The sequence below is a fragment of the Triticum urartu genome, chromosome 2 (genome assembly GCF_003073215.2).
Source record: "Triticum urartu cultivar G1812 chromosome 2, Tu2.1, whole genome shotgun sequence".
Lineage (NCBI taxonomy): Eukaryota > Viridiplantae > Streptophyta > Magnoliopsida > Poales > Poaceae > Triticum > Triticum urartu.
Window position 1 is genome coordinate 736,372,240 of NC_053023.1, and position 18,478 is coordinate 736,390,717.

An 18,478-nucleotide genomic window follows, 5' to 3' on the forward strand; every position below is an offset into this window, starting at 1 on the left:
ACGCATCAAAACCACAACGATAGTTTGTCAAGTTGGTGCTGTTTTAACCTTCGAAAGGACCGGGCGTAGCCACACTCGGTTCAACTAAAGTTGGAGAAACTGACACCCGCCAGCCACCTGTGTGCAAAGCACGGCGGTAGAACCAGTCTCGCGTAAGCGTACGCGTAATGTCGGTCCGGGCCGCTTCATCCAACAATACCGCCGAACCAAAGTATGACATGCTGGTAAGCAGTATGACTTATATCGCCCACAACTCACTTGTGTTCTACTCGTGCATATAACATCAAACCATAAAAACCTAGGCTCTGATACCACTGTTGGGGAACGTAGTAATTTCAAAAAATTTCCTACGCACACGCAAGATCATGGTGATGCATAGCAATGAGAGGGGAGAGTGTTGTCCACGTACCCTCGTAGACCGAAAGCGGAAGCGTTATATAAACGCGGTTGATGTAGTCGTACGTCTTCACGATCCGACCGATCCAAACACCGTTACTCCGGCACCTCCGAGTTCTTGGCACACCTTCAGCTCGATGACGATCCCCGGGCTCCGATCCAGCAAAGCGTCGGGGAGGAGTTCCGTCAGCACGACGGCGTGGTGACGATCTTGATGTTTTACCGTCGCAGGGCTCCGCCTAAGCACCGCTACAATATGACCGAGGTGGAATATGGTGGAGGGGGGCACCGCACACGGCTAAGGAACGACCACGAAGATCAACTTGTGTGTCTATGGGGTGCCCCCTGCCCCCGTATATAAAGGAGTGGAGGAGGGGAGGGCCGACCCTCTCTATGGCGCGCCCTAGGGGAGTCCTACTCCCACCGGGAGTAGGATTCCCCCTTTCCTAGTCCAAATAGGAGTCCTTCCATGTAGTAGGAGTAGGAGACAAGGAATGGGAAGGGAGAAGGGAAGGAAGGAGGGGGCGCAGCCCCTCCCCCTAGTCCAATTCGGACTAGGCCTTGGGGGGGGGGGGCGCGGCCTGCCCTAGGCAGCCCCTCTCTCTTTCCCGTATGGCCCAATAAGGCCCAATACTTCTCCCCCGTATTCCCGTAACTCCCCGGTACTTTGAAAAATACCCGAACCACTCGGAACCTTTCCGATGTCCGAATATAGTCGTCCAATATATCGATCTTTACGTCTCGACCATTTCGAGACTCCTCGTCATGTTCCTGATCTCATCTGGGACTCCGAACTCCTTCGGTACATCAAAACTCATAAACTCATTATATAACTGTCATCGAAACCTTAAGCGTGCGGACCCTACGGTTCGAGAACAATGTAGACATGACCGAGACACGTTTCCGGTCAATAACCAATAGCGGGACCTGGATGCCCATATTGGCTCCTACATATTCTACGAAGATCTTTATCGGTCAGACCGCATAACAACATACGTTGTTCCCTTTGTCATCGGTATGTTACTTGCCCGAGATTCGATCATCGGTATCTCAATACCTAGTTCAATCTCGTTACCGGCAAGTCTCTTTACTCGTTCCGTAATACATCATCTCGCAACTAACTCATTAGTTGCAATGCTTGCAAGGCTTAAGTGATGTGCATTACCGAGAGGGCACAGAGATACCTCTCCGACAATCGGAGTGACAAATCCTAATCTAGAAATACGCCAACCCAACAAGTACCTTCGGAGACACCTGTAGAGCACCTTTATAATCACCCAGTTACGTTGTGACGTTTGGTAGCACACAAAGTGTTCCTATGGTAAACGGGAGTTGCATAATCTCATAGTCATAGGAACATGTATTAGTCATGAAGAAAGCAATAGCAACATACTAAACGATCGTGTGCTAAGCTAACGGAATGGGTCATGTCAATCACATCATTCTCCTAATGATGTGATCCCGTTAATCAAATGACAACTCATGTCTATGGCTAGGAAACATAACCATCTTCAATTAACGAGCTAGTCAAGTAGAGGCATACTAGTGACAGTCTGTTTGTCTATGTATTCACACATGTATTATGTTTCCGGTTAATACAATTCTAGCATGAATAATAAACATTTATCATGATATAAGGAAATAAATAATAACTTTATTATTGCCTCTAGGGCATATTTCCTTCACCTACCCCGCCGAAGACCAGCACACACCACCCTCTCTCCAGCAGTCGCGCCCGTGGAAGCAAGATCTAGCAGGAAGCCAACCTGTGGATCGAACCAAGCACAGCCGAAGAAAAATGCCCTGCCGCAGCCGTCCCCGGAGCCGGCCGAGCTTTGCGGGAGGGCGCCTTAGGCAGCGGCGAGCAGGGGAAGGTGGCACCAGGGTTAGGTTATTCACCCCTGAGTCGCCAGAGTGGGCAACGCGTGGGGGGGGGGGCGCACTTGTTGTTTGTTGGCTAACAACAGTGTGCGCGTGTGTGGTGTGCTGGTGTGGTTCATGCCCATGCAACAAGTACCTCTCCCAGCTCTAGCTTGTGTGATAATAAAAAGTTTGACGTTCTGGACTCGATTGTTTTTCCCTAAAATAATTCACGTTCTGCGTCTGATGTACTTATTCTCTACCTCATTGTTTTCAATTTTACGCTTATTCCTTCTTTCCCCATTCTCATCCGATCGAAATGTGACTCTCTCTCTCTCTCTCCCTCTCTCCTCCAAGGTCTCTCCACTCCCCATACTCCGCTGCCCAGGGGCGGAGGCAGGGGGGCGAGCAGGGGCTAGACCCCTGCCAATCGTTCTCAACGATTTCCAGTAGGTAGTAGTATACGTAGTATACTGTAGATGCGCTAATTGGCCGGAGATAATCACATCATTAGCCCATATAAAATTATTTTAGAGAAATTAGCCCATATGAGTACTAATATAATAACTATTCTACACCGAAAGCCCAATAGCCCATGTCATTGACTCATTGTCAATCCATCCATGCGGCCATGCGATCAATCCATCCATTGATCGTGTCCTACACTAGGGCATTGTTTGCCGCTGCCGCCCAGTGCCCCAGCCGCCGGCTGCCCGGCTGCCACTCCCGCTCAGATAAGGCGCTCACCAGTCACCACGCCGCCGCCGCCCCTACCCTATCGGCTGCGCTGATCTGTCGTCTTTGTCCGCTGTGTGACCAGTGTGTAAGGACTAAGGAGGGAGTACTGGAGGAGAGAAGGAGGCTTCATTATATCAGAGTTTTGCAGTGAGAAAGAAAGATCAGATAGAGGAAGGTACCACTACGTACTTATAGCTATCAGTTATTATGAATTAAAATCCTACTATCCTAATCTGGTGTGTTAGTGTTGTCTACAGAATAGTGAATTAATCTATTAATCATGGTTTTCCTTTATATAGTAGTCAATGAGGAAGCGAAAAGCACCAACAACTAGGGGGATAAATTCCTTTTTCACGCCAGTTGGGTCAACTTCAAGCTCCAACACTCCTAGTGCCGAAAATGTGATTCCATCTGAGGAGCAAGCTGTTGCAGATAACCAAACAAATGATATTCCTGTTGATATGCAAACTGATGAGCAACAGGTTGTGGCACCGGAAGAAGTTGCAGCAGGAGAAGGTACAATTGAAAGCACAAAATATGTAAGGGACCCCGGTATGCGCCAGCAAATTTGGGAACTCCCTCATGATGAGCAAGAAGAAGCACGTCGCTTCTATATTTTGAAGGGAGCTTATCAACCATACATGAGAGAATATCCATATAATAAACCAGGAAAAAATCATCGTCGATTTCAATACAGTTATTTCAATTCTTTTCCTTGGCTTGAGTATTCGATGGAAACACATCGTGCGTACTGCCTACCTTGTTTTCTCTTCACAAAAAAGCCAAGTGGAAGGTGTGGCTCTGATGCATTCACAGTCAAGGGATTTAATAATTGGAAGAAGGTGAATGATGGAAACGAATGTGCTTTCTTAACTCACATGGGCAAAGATTCCAACTCCGCTCATAACTTTTCTCAGCGGTGTCATGATAATCTGAAAAATAGTTTGACTCACATCGACAAGTCAATGGTGAAAGTGTGTGCAAAAAAGGTCGCAGATGCAAGGCTAAGGCTTAAAGTTACAATTGATTGCATCAAGTAAGCAAACTTTTCTGTTTTGAGAATTCAAATATTTTATAATGTACAATAAAGCAAGTTATGACCTTTTTTCTTGTTGATTTCATCAGATGGTTAACATTCCAAGCTTGTGCTTATAGAGGCCATGACGAATCTCCGGGATCAAGTAATCAGGGTAATTTTCTTCATCTGGTGAGTTTCTTGGCTTCTTATAGCAAAGAGGTGAATGCGGTTGTTTTGGAAAATGCTCCAAGAAATGCGAAGTACACCTCCCATAGAGTGCAACTAGAAATCCTCACATTACTTTCTAGTAGAGTTAAGGAAAAAATTAGAGATGAAATTGGTACTAGCAAGTTCTGCATAATGGTAGACGAAGCACGAGATGAATCAAAGAAAGAGCAAATGGCATTGGTTCTTCGATTCCCGAGCACCGAGGGGTTCATACAGGAGCGTTTTCTTGATGTAATTCATGTCACTGACACTACTGCTTTGACTCTCAAGAAGGCAATTTGCAAAGTCCTTTCTGATAATAATTTGAATGTCCAAGACATTAGAGGTCAAGGCTATGACGGGGCAAGTAATATGAGAGGTGAATGGAATTGATTGAAGGCTCTAATTCTGAATGACTGCCCTTATGCATATTATGTGCATTGCATGGCTCATCAGTTACAGTTAGCGCTTGTTGCCGCGTCAAGGGAGGTACATGATGTGCATAACTTTTTCCAAAATGAAAATTTCATTATAAATGTTGTTAGCGCATCGACTAAACGTAATGATGAGTTGTTAGCAAATAAAGCTGCGGAGATTGCACGTGAAATTGAATTGGGAGAACTCGATACAGGAAAAGGGCAAAATCAGATAGGAACTTTACAAAGACCTGGTGACACTAGATGGAGTTCCCACTTCAAGTCATTTCAGAGTTTACAGAAGATGTTTGGCGCTACAGTTGAGGTCCTAGGGAGTATAGCAAATGACCGTGCAGCCTTGAAATATTCTAGAGGAGATGCCGTAGGAGCCCTAAAAATAATTATGTCATTTGATTTTGTATTCATTTTACATCTAATGGAGAAAATCATGAAAATCACTGATGTTTTATGTCAAACACTCCAAAAGAAATCACTAGATATTCTGAATGCATTAGATTTGGTCTCAACCACAAAGGTGCTACTTGGTAAGCTGAGAGAAGATGGTTGGGATCCCCTTCTTCAGGAGGTTCAATCCTTTTGTTTGAAGCATGAGATTGACATCCCTGATCTGAATAGCAGGTAACATATATTTTCTTGTTCATATAATATAGAATATTATTTATCATATTTACTAATATATGATGTGATTTGTAGGTATGTAGATGTAACAAAGTCTCGCAACAAACATGATAACACTACTACATTACATCACTACAAAGCAGATGTGTTCAATGTTGCCATAGATCAGCAATTGGTTGAACTAAATGATCGTTTCGGTGTTCAAAACACAGAGCTTTTGACACTTTGTGCATCTTTGGATCCACGGCATGACTCATTTCACGTGTCTAATATATGCACATTAGTGGAAAATTTTTATCCTGCTGACTTTTCTAGTCAAGAACGAGCTCATTTGGAGTCTCAACTTCCCCATTTCCAGCTTGATGTTTGCAACCATCCGGAGCTAAAGAGTTCGCCCTCACTTGCTGATTTGACTATTGGATTATTTAAAACAGGTAAAGTTGCTACATACTCAATGGTTGAATGATTGATAGACTACTGCAGTTGTTCATAACTTTTGCTTATTTGACTGCTTGATTATTAAATACAGGTAAAGCTGCTACGTACTCAATGGTTGATAGATTACTACGGTTGGTCATAACTCTTCCGGTGTCAACCGCCACAACCGAGCGAGCTTTTTCAGCTATGAAACTAGTCAAGACACGTCTTCGAAACAGAATGGGAGATGACTTTCTTCGGCATTACATGGTCGTCTATATTGGGAAGGAAATAGCTGCAAAGATCACATCTGATGAGATAATCAATTTGTTCGACACTGGTGGTCGTAGAGCTGAGTTTAAGCTAATAGATATGTAACTTCATTTTATAGGTCTATGAATATTTCTTATGCTTTGTCCTCAACGTTATTACGAGACTTAATATGTCATGATATTTCTTTCATTCTAAGCATTGGTTTGTCGCCCCCCTCATGTTCAAATCCTGGCTCCGCCCCTGCCGCTGCCACACATCGCTGCTGCCTCGAAAGAGTAGAAGGTAGGGACGAGTAGGGAGGTGCGGGAGAGCAAGCCTGCCGCATCGGTGTGGAAATCGGTGCTGGCTGGCACCGGATCGGAACTTTCTGGGGAGGAGGAGAAGAAGGGAGAATAGGGTTTCAGCCCATGTATTTGTCGAAATCACTAGTTAAGGAGTACCCCTTGCAAAGATCACACTCACCTCCCTAGGTCGTGACAAGTGATGCACTTCTTGTGCGCCACTTATCGCAACCTGAAAGTTTTCCCTTTTTCGTAGATTCATTTACTCAAATGTTTTATCTCTTAAACCACATCCAAATCCTGAACAATTTTCACTGTTGGATTACTTACATCGAGATTTTCGAAACTAGATCGCATGTTGATAGGTTTTGACGGAAAAGAAATCACAAAAAAGGGGCGGAAAAACCGAGCCGAAAGGACTTCCTTTCACTTTTTTTCCTTTTCCGAAGATGCACAACTGTGCCTCTCGCAAAGCAATCTATGCCTCCATGAGAATTAAATATGTGCCTCTTGTGGAAGAAAAAAAATTGTTTTTTCCTTTTTCGAGAGGCAGAACTGTGCCACTCGCGGAAGCAAACATTTTTTCTGCGAGAATACTTTCGATATATTCATCTTTAATCATGGTAGTACTACTAACACTAAAAATAATAAAAATTACATCCAGATTCTAGACCACCTAGTGACGACTACAATTACAGAAGAGAGCTGAATGTGCGCCGTATTCATCACCCCTCCCTTACCGGAGTTGGGCAAAAGTTGTTGTAGTAAACAGTCGGGAAGTCGATATGCTAAGACCCCATAGGACCGGTGTAGCAGAACGACAACCGATGTTGGTGAAGAGTAGAATAGATCGAAAGGAGCGAATCTAAAGACACACGAACCTAAACAAATTACAATCAGATCCAAGCAAATCCGCCAAGGATAGATCCGCTGGAGACACACCATCACATGCCCACTGACGATGCTAGACACACCACCAGATGGGGGCTAGGCGAGGTGAATCTTATTCCATCTTCAAGGAGCCACCGTCGTCTCGTCTTCTTGAGCAGGACACAAACCCTGATAACACTCAAAGGAACATCTAAAAACAGAGCCCTCTTGCTGAAAAGAGCCGGGATCCACTGCGCTGTAATGGCCCTCAGGCCACCGAACAAGGCGTACCGGCGGCAGCATCGGCAGAAGGCAGAGAAACCCTAGGATTTTCTTAAGGAAGGAGGCGGCTGCGCATTAGCAAAGGAACGTCCATGGAAGCAAACCTGTGCCTCCACGAGAAGAAAATATGTGCCTCTCGCGGAGGCAAAAGCAAAAATGCATATTTTTTCTTTTCTTTTTCCCATAAACCAAAGTTGTGCCTCCACGAGAAGTAAATATGTGCCTCTCATGGAAAAAATGCAATATTTAGGCAAAACTGTGCCACTGGCAGAAGCAAATCTATGCCTCCACGAAAATCAAATTTGTATCTCTCACGGAAGCAAAAATGATTTTTTTTCTTTTCTGAGAGGCACAGCTCGCAGAAGCAAATCTGTGTCTCTACGAGAAGTAAAATCTATGACTCTACGAGAAGTAAAATCTGTGACTCTCGCAGAAGCAAAAAAACAAAAAAAAATATGTTTTTTCATGCAGTTTTTTTATTTTTTTGTCAGAAACCTAGGGAAAGTCCGGCAAAAACCTAAAAGCCGAAAAAACATCTAAAACCTGAAAACGGATACAGAAAAATAAAAATACATAATCCCGAGGGAGCACCAAGCACGGGACATGTGGCGGCGGCTGAGAGCATGCTAAGTGGCATGCTCTTAGCCCGCCGAAAGTGACCCTTGAGGGGCTCACGCAAGGGGTACCCCTCAGCCATTTTTGTTCCATCGACGAGCGTCCTAGGGACATAAAAGGACTTCGGGTGCTCTTGGCCCATATTCCACCATGGCTTGCGGCCCTAGTTCTGTTAGTCTGCACATGAAGTTCTTTCTTATAAGAATTTTCTTCCGCTGGGCAAGAAGTTTTAATAGGCTCCTGTGGGTAATGATTTTTGTAAATTTTCTATTTTCCAGTGCATTTTGCCTGTTTTAGTCTTTCTATTAAAGTCTTATGACCAAAATTCTGTGATAAATAATGTTAATCGAGAAGCCGTGGATTGTGATGGGCCTGATTATGCTCTTAAGAAGAAAAATATTTGGTGCATTTTATGTTATTTAAGATTTAATGTTTTCCACTGATGTTATTTTAAAACATCCTAAATTATGACAAAATCCATGTTTAAAATTTTCAAATAAAATAGAGTCGATAAGAAATTTTATTTATTTATAATGTTTATGTTATTTATGGCATTTTAATGATGATATCTTTTTATCATTTTAATGTTCAAATAGTAATGTCATGAAATGGTATTTATCTTTATCCCTATTTATGATGTTTCACTCCCTAAAGTTTGTTAATATATTATTTGGATACTTCATTTGAGTTTGAAGTTTATGGTGATGTCTTCCTTATGGTATTTCCAAACGTTGTGACACCATTTCTAATGGGTTGAGGACACATCAAGTAGAATGCTGATGGTTGAGTGGTTCGGTTTTCTGCACCATATATACTATCTGTCACAATAATGTCCAGGCAATATTCTTACTGAGCAAAACTAAAGCTTTTGGTGTCATTTTATTAAGATAAGCACTGTTCAAATATGCATAACGACTCGAAATGGTGTTTATGGAATTATAATAAATTCTCTTAATGAAGAAATTTTGTTTAGGGGATTTGTTTTCCAAAGTTCCGTTGACATTTATTTGATAGTTATTATTTGCCAAATATTATTATTTGATGAATCTTGATGTAGTTTTGATATCCAAATCTCATAATTTGGAGAATTTCATGTTATTTAATATCAATGGGATTTTCACTTAGAATGTCAAGTTTAATGTTTACTTTTTTTCGAAAAGGGGGGACTCCCCGGCCTCTGCATCAGAACGATGCATACATCCAACTTTATAAATAAGCAATTAGGTTCAACAAGGTCTTAAAGTCTCCAACGAAAATAAAGAAAAGCTCACAAGGAGCGAAAAGGCCAATAACAAAACTAACCAAAAGAAGCCACAACCGGCTGGCATAAGTGAGATAGGTAAACTAATTGCCTATCCTATTACATGACCGCCATCCAAACCGGTTAAAGATATTCCGTAATACCATCTCCCATCGGATAGATCCAGTAACCAAACGCTCCCTGGCCTCCGTCGGAGTGAGTAGCGACCACATACGGATGAACGCAGTGGCTCGGAAGATAACCTGCAAAAAATGAATATGTGTTGCTTTGTTAAAAACCAAATCATTTCTGCAGTTCCATACTGCCCATAATAAAGCACATGCTCCTACGCGAAAATGTCGTGCTGTTTCGGACTCTATCCCGTTAAGCCATGTTCCAAATAACGTGCTGACAGAACTCGGAGGAGTAATATTAAAGGCAATATGGACCGTCCGCCATAAGACTTTTGCCAACGGGCACTCAAGAAAAAGGTGTTTGATGGTTTCATCCCGATCGCAGAAGCTACACCTAGTAGGTCCTGTCCAGTTACGTTTTATCAAATTATCCTTGGTCAAGATTACTTGTTTATATACAAACCACATAAACACTTTAACTTTCAAAGGAACTTTGACAGCCCAAACATATTTGGAACTAGGAATGGAGCTTGAATTGATAACATCAATATACATTGATTTGACTGTAAACTCTCCAGACCTAGTAAGCTTCCAACGTAACTTGTCGAGTTGTTGAGAAAGCTGAACCTCCATCAGTCTACTCACTAGATGGAGCCACTCTTCCCAACGATTACCGGCTAGCGTCCTCCTGAACTGAATATTAAGCAGAGTGGATTGAAGTACCATTGCAACAACCGCATCACGTCGTTGAACAATACGATACAGAGACAGATATTGAAGTGCAAGGGGGGTCTCTCCGAGCCAAGTATCCTCCTAGAATCATGTGGTAGCCCCATTACCTATAATAAACTTTGTCCTATTAAAAAAAGCCAATTTGACTCTCATAAGTCCTTTACAAAAGGGTGAGTCATTCGGCCTCGCTGTCACCTGGGACAAAGTTTTGGATTGAAGATACTTGCTATGAAGCATCTGTGCCCAAGTAGCACCAGTCTCGATAGAAAGCTTCGATAGCCACTTGCTGAGAAGACATCTGTTCTTGACCTCGAGGTTCTCAATGCCAAGACCCCCTTGGTATTTCGGTCTAAAGATGATATCCCACTTGGCTAGTCTGTACTTTCTTTTTAGTTCATCGCTCTGCCAAAAGAATCGGGATCGATAGAAGTCCAGTCTTTTCCTAACTCCCACTGGGACCTCAAAGAATGATAAAAGAAACATAGGCATACTCGTGAGAACCGAATTAATCAGAATTAATCGGCCTCCGTAAGACATGAGCTTGCCCTTCCAGCAACTCAGTTTCTTTTCAAACCGATCCTCGATACACTTCCATTCTCTGTTTGTCAGCTTACGATGGTGAATGGTATACCTAAATACGTAAAAGGTAAAGTCCCCAATTCACATCCAAACAATTGCCTATAAGCCTCTTGTTCCTCATTGGCTCTACCAAAACAGAACAATTCTCTTTTGTGAAAGTTAATCTTTAACCCGGTCAATTGTGCAAATAAGCACAACACCAGCTTCATATTTCTTGCTTTTGCCAAGTCATGCTCCATAAAGATGATCGTATCATCAACGTATTATAGGATAGACACACCTCCATCGACTAGATGAGGCACCAATCCACCCACCTGACCAGCCTCTTTAGCCCTTCCTATCAGAATTGCCAACATATCAACTACGATGTTGAACATAGGAGACATTGGATCCCCTTGTCTCAGGCCCTTATGTGTCTGGAAGTAGTGACCTATGTCGTCATTCACTTTAATTCCAACACTCCCTTTTTGCGTGAAACATTCTACCTGGCGTCGTCAGGCTTCTTCAAAACCTTTCATACGCAAAGCCTGTTGAAGGAATGATCATTTGACTTTAGTTTAATGTTTACTTAGTGACTTCTAATATTTTTTTGTTTGTGCGTGCTTGATCCATGGACTTGTTATCTTAGTTGATCAATTTCTTCACAGGGTGTGACACATCTTTGCGTAAAGGAACTTCGTCTAAGACCACTCAGTGTTGCTTCGTCATCGTTCGTCGGTCAGTCGCGTGACACCAAAAACTAGTTGGCGCGGCCAACACACAGCAAACACACATCACAATCGTCGGGGACACACACACACACACACAACACAGCACACACGCATGCGCGCGCGCGCACACACACAGACACACACAAACAGTGACAGAGACATACACAGGGAAAGGGAAGACAGGAGACGACTTGATCAACAACACACACGCACGCACACAGAGACACACAGAGACATAGATAGAGATAGACACACAACACAGCACACAGCACACACACACATGACAGCGACACACACTACACACACACACGATCGTCAGTTCGCTTCGCTGCCTTATAAATTCGCACGCCGCCATCCTTCTTTCCTTGTGCTCTCGCTGGCCATCTCACTCGTCTCTCTCCCTGCTCCCATTGGTGCTTCCGACCCCCTCTAGTTTGGTGTGAGCGAGCGAGCGGCAGGTGATGGAGATCGTCAACGCCAAGCGGGACGTCGACACGGAGCTGCCGCTCGGCATGCCGTGCAGCGGCGGTGCGTCGTCGGCCAAGGCGGAGTGCAGGTACGTCAAGGTGAGCATGCAAGGAGTTCCCTACCGGCGGCAGGTGGACCTGAGGGCGTACCGAGGGCACGGGGAGCTCAGGGCTGCGCTGGCCGCGCTGTTCGGCTTCGCCGGCAACTTCACCGTGGCCTTCGTGGACGAGGAGGACGACCTTGTGCGCGCCGACGATCTCCCGTGGGAGTAAGCACCCATCTCCGCGTGCATGCATGTACATGCATGCCAGTTACAGTATTATCTTAATTTGGTGTGGATTTACGTGCGTGCACTGACAAGTGGTTCGTTTGATTTTGCATTGCAGCATGTTCGTCTCCAAGTGCAAGAAGCTGTGGTGTTTATGATCAGTAGGAGCTGGCTAGCCAGAGGCCCTGAGCTAGCGAGCCGTTCCGCGGTGTGTGGGTGCAGCCGTGCAACACTAGCTAGTAGTGCGTGCGTGTGTGGTGTGGTTCGTGCGCAGGCCGCAGCAAGTACCTCTCCCAGCTCTAGCTTGTATGATAATAAAGTGCTCCCTCTGTTTCAAAATGTCTGACGTTCTGGCCTCGATCGTTTTCCCTGAAACAATTCACGTTCTGCGTCTGTGTACTTACTCTCTACCTCACTGTTTTCGGTTCCAGTTTTGCTAAAATACACCCAAATGTGTTCTAAGTATTGCACATCTAAATCATGTGTCATTGATTTCATCCGAAGATTCGTGCGGATATTTTTTTCTTTCTTTTTTTATACTTGATTGAGTCACTTATATATGCACTAACAAGCAGAACGGCGATATGCAATACTTAGAAGGATTTCGCCGTTGGCCAGTGCAGCGGGAGCGTCCATAATCAGGTCCCGGGGATGTAGCCATATCGGTGAACCTTGTTAACAAATCTCGATGCCGTACTTGTGTTGATCGAAAGGAGGACGAAAAGAACTCGACGGAAATCTGTGAAAGCGATCGTAATACGGGACAATATCGTCGTCGGCGACTTGCGAGCTAGAGACATGGTCATGTTGTAATTTTCAAGAAGCAATCGGATCGTGGCAGCAGCAGCGTACAGCGGAAGTCCTCGACGTCGGCGGGCGACATGTACGTGGGTGGTCTTCACATATCGATATGAGTCGCTTCAAAAAAAAAGATCGATATGAGTCGTGCAGCAGCGGGACACGTACAGATGCAGCAGCTGGGGCACCCGGCTGGATTTTGGGTTATGGCCCATGCGGGGCAGCAGACCAAGCGCAGGTCGGTTCAGCGGAAAGGCGGAGACGCGTGTACGAGGCAGCCGGAGGACAAGTGCTAGTGTTCTGGGACATGCAGACTTGCACGTGTGAAATTTGTTTGAGAAAAAAAAGAGGAAGGACCGAGTCCTCACGTGACACAGAAAGGCACGAGACAGATCAGTTTGGCGATGGAAAAAATCCATCACGTTGGCATCCATTGGATTTAGCAGGAGGCATTGACAAGGTAATTGCTAGTATTGGAGTTGAAGCCAAGGAGCCATCACGTGTACTTGGGGCATCGTGTGGAAAGCTCATATATATTTTTCGCAAGGCCAGCCATACAAAGAACCATAGTGTCAACGGATACCAGGTTTGAGGTTTGAGGTGGAGAAGTTCGTGAAACTGAAAACCTTGAATTATAGTAGGCACAGATGAAAAATTTGTTGGCACAACAAAGATGCTTGAAGGCGTTGCGGGAAGTAGAGCTGGGTACATGGGGCCACTTTACATTGCATGCAAGTGGAGCTGGGTACATGGGGGCACGTGAGTTTGGGTGCTTGGCGAAAACAGTTAAAAAACTTCAGAAAAAGCTCGAGCTGCTGCGCACACAGGCGGTCGGGAGGGGGCCGTCTGATGAAGAGAAGGCTACTGTAATTAAGCTCCACGAAGCACTTCGTCAGGAAGAAGTGTGGATCCGACAGAGATCACGAGTTCTTTGGCTGCGCGAAGGCGACAGAAATACAAAGTATTATCAGGCTTAAGCAGCTCAACGGAAGAGAATGAACCGGATCTCGCAGCTTCAACGAGAGGACGATTCTGTTTGTGCAACGGATGAAGATGACAAAGCCGAGGTTCAATAGTTTTATCAAGAGTTGTATACTTCCCAAGGATATAATCCTATGGATACATTACTTCAGTACGTCCCGGAACGGGTGTCCGAGGAGATGAATAGCTCCCTGGACAAGCTGTATGTGGCTGACGAGGTGCGAACAACCCTGTTTCAGATGGCGCCGTCCAAATCTCCAAGAGTCGATGGATTTACAGCAGGTTTTTTCCAGAGGCATGGGAACTCATTCAGGGTGATCTGGTTCCAGCCATCTTGGATTTCGTAAATGGAGGGGAGCTTCCACCGGGGTTTAATGATACGTCAATTACGTTAATACCAAAGGCACGCCATCCCCGGTCCATTAAGCAGTATCGTCCCATCTCTTTGTGTCCGGTGCCATACAAGATTGCTGCAAAAATGATTACTAACTGGCTTAAATAATGGATGGCCACGGTAGTGGGAGAGGAGCAAAGTGCCTTTATCCCCGGTCGCTTGATAACTGACAATGTGCTTGTTGCATTCGAGAGTGTTCATGCGATGAGGAGGAGGAATAAAGGAAAAATTTACTCGTGTGCAGTAAAGTTGGACATGATGAAAGCTTATGACCGTATTATCTGGAAGCAATCATGGTCAAACTTGGTTTCAGTTTAAATTTTGTTCGTCTAATCATGAAATGTGTTTCTTCGGTCAGGTTCACAGTTCGTGTCAACGGCGAGCTACTACCATATTTCACCCCCTCGAGGGGTTTTCGGCAAGGGGACCCAGTGTCGCCCTTTCTGTTTCTACTCTGGGCTGAAGGACTTACGTCGCTACTCAAGTTTTGTGGAGGGGCACATGTTGATCGAGGGATTCGTGTTTCCTCCCGAGCGCCATGGGTAAATCATTTATTGTTTGCTGATGATTGCCTCATCTTCATCAGTGCAACAACAGAGAGTGCAGAAAGACTGAACCAAATTTTGCTCATTTATGCCTCATGCTCTGGGCAGGCAGTTAATCGTGAAAAAAGTGCAATTTTCTTCTCCCCTAATACTCCATCAGACAGGAGGGTGGAGGGAAAACAAGTTCTACAGATTTTGGTGGAAGCATTCACAGAGAGATATCTGGATCTCCCCACTGCAGTGGGGAGGATCACCAGCGGAACTTTTGAACACATGGGGGAGAGAGCAAGGAGTAAGATGTATGGTTGGGCGGAGCGCTTGCTAGCAGGTGCAGGGAGAGAGACACTTTTGAAATCTGTCATTCAAGCCATCCCCATGTTTAGCATGAGTTGTTTTCGTCTGACTGAGAAGGTTTGTAAGAATTTGACGTCTTGCATGGCGAGATTTTGGTGGAGTGGATCTCTTGATAGACGGTCGCTGCACTGGGTATCTTGGGATAAACTTGCATCTCCAAAAGCTTCAGGTGGAATGGGGTTTCGTGACCTACAACTTTTCAACTTGGCTCTTCTAGGGAAACATGGATGGCGATTCATAACTAATCCAGATTCTCTCTGTGCCTGTGTCATGAAAGGCCGTTATTTCCCTGATGGTGAGTTCATGCAGGCTTCGGTGCCCCGAGTCTCATCGGCTGTTTGGCGGGCAATCGTTGTAGGTCGGGAGGCGCTGCAGACCGGGTTGTTGAGACGAGTTGGTACTGGCCAGAGTATATCCATTTGGGAAGATAAGTGGATCCCTGGTCTTGACTCTTTGAGTCCTTCGGTGATGCCGGGAGGTACTACACTTGGTACTGTTAGCGAGTTGATTGATGTTGAGAACTGGACTTGGCGCCGGGAGCTGATTCGGAATGTTTTTATCCCTCCGGAAGCTGATGCTATTCTCAATATACCACTACGGCATGGGGGTGGAGAGGATTTTATTGCTTGGGCCCATGAAAAGAATGACAACTACTTTGTCAAATCTGCGTACCGTGCTCTCGTGACTCGCAACGAGCGTTTAGCTCTAGAGGAAGGGACGGTTCTTAGCACATCACAGACTGACGGACAAATGTGGAAGCGTCTGTGGAAGCTCAATGTGCTGCCTAAAGTTCGGGTATTCTGGTGGAGAGTCGTTTGACATATTCTACCGGATGAGTGCACCTCACGGCGTAGGCATATGCAAGAACTTGGCAGATGCAAAATTTGTTTTGCTATGGACGAGGATCTAATGCACGCTTTAGTGCATTGCTCGCACGCAAAGATGTTCTGGGCGGAGGCTTATTCATGGCTGGGTGTAGGCCGGCCATATCTCCACCCAGGAACTTGGTCGCGAGACATATTGTGTGATGAAAAGTACACGGATGTACAGAGGTCGCAGATGATCTCCGTTATGTGGGCGATATGGCATTCCAGGAATAGAATTACACATGACGGTGATAGGCTCAATCCGGTTACAACTATTTGACGCATCAAGGAAGACTGTCTTGGAGATACCGCGGTCATGTGTGTCAGTGCTGCTAGGCCATCGATGGAGACCCCCTGATCCAGGCGTGATAAAGGTCAACACTGATGCAACAATGTGTATGGACACAGACAAATGTGGTGCTGGAGGAGTTGCTCGCTCCAACACCGGTTTGCTGGGTGCATGGTCAAAACCCCACCATGGGGTCACGGATCCTTTCATCGGTGAGACACTAGCATTGAGAGATGGAGTCATCTTTGCCAAGCTTCATGGTTTCTCTCATGTGATAATGGAAACCGATTGCCTAGAGGTGGTGAACCTCTAGAATTCCCGCCACAATAGTCGGTCTGTTGTGGCACCGGTACTAGTAGAAATTGGAGAGCTAGCTTCCTCTTTTGATTATTTTTGTATTCAACATTTAATGAGGTCAGCCAATGTACCGGCCCATCTTTCTGCAAAGCGAGCTAGCACATTGATGGTCACCGAAAGTTGGACTGATGATAGACCACCTTTCCTGCTCACTAGCCTTTTGGCTGATGATGCTAGGAGTTTGTTTGTTGAATAAAGCTCTTGAGTTTGAATGCAAAAAAAGCTAACTATGCGGTCATTTGCACGTACATGCACCCAGGTTCGGTTTTGTAGCACGCATGTCCAACAAATATTTGGTGCTCGATTAAAAAGGAGTGGGACCACTAAATATAGTTGGACAACTAGCAATTTCTGTTGGATAACCCTCTGTAACAGCCAACTTTTTTAATTCATTATTGTGGGATCCCATCCATCTCCCTATGCGGCTTTCTTCTCTCCTTTCTCCTTACTCGAAAAATGCTAGACGCACGGGCGAACTACGGACATTCAACGGACCCTTCCAACTAATCAAACTTGCCCTCCCCCCTTGATTTTCAGCTGGGTGGGGCCCATCCCTCCCCTTTAATCCAATCATGATTTGCCACTTCAAATCTATCCAGTAGCAAGCCCTTAAATGTCCCTTGATGTAGCATTGCTCTCTGCCCTACTGCCTGCAAGTAGTCGGCCGCCTCGAGCCGTTGACCCTATCGCATCCGCACTGCCGCCTGCACCTCGCCGGTCGCGTCGACCCGTCGGCGCTAGTGCCTGCAAGTCATCGGTCGCCTCGATACATCACGTCCACGATGCAGCTTGCACCATGCCGGTCGCCTCAACCCATTCACGTCCGCGCTGCTTCCTGCAAGTCGCCGGTCGCCTTAACCCCGTCACGTCCGCATGGCCACCTGCACATCGCCGGTTGCCTCGACCCCAGTGCGCCTGAGCTACCGCCTGCATATCGCCTTTCGCCAACGCAATTCCGTTGTACGTTGCTTGGTTCCTCCTTCCCCTGTTTTGTTGTTGTTGCGGGTCCTTCATGTACACAGAATAGTGGGGTGGCTATACTTTAAGAAGGGATCATGATAATACAGTAGTACTTCCTCCGTCCCAAAATAAATGTCTCAACTTTGTATTATACAATATTATGGCATAGAGAGAGATAGACGAGCTGCAAAATTTAGGTGTAAGGCGTGTGACATTTTTCCGTTACAAATGGATTGGCGTGGTTAAGAAAGAGCATGGATGAAGAAAGACAACAAGCATGAAATTATTAGTCTTAACCTGCAGTGTTTATTTCGAACAGATGAGCTTTGGTTCTGGCTAGCCAAGCTTTCCAAGTGTTTTTTGTTGTCACACAGTTGTGCAAAATCCATCACGTCATGCTTATAATGTACCACATGGACACTCCGGTAATGTACAACCAAAGACGACTTGCTTCAAATTTTGGTTCTGTACTTATGCAGATCTTAATGTCTACTAAGAGAACAACATGATGCCACTAGTTTATGTAAGCCTTAATCTGTAGTTATCCATATGCTTCCTATTTCAGCTTTTATCTTATTCATAAACTGTGACACAAGAAGTCTTGTACTTACCTTTTTTTACTGTTCAGTACATCAACATTTACTTACTTAATTTAATTTTGCTTTGTACAGACTTTGCACACACTTCAAACTAACCCTATAGGTTATCATAATGAGGCTCATATGCGAGAAGAGGAACTATGGAAGAAAAATAATTACGAGGTAGCTATAAAAGGTACTACACAAACTTTA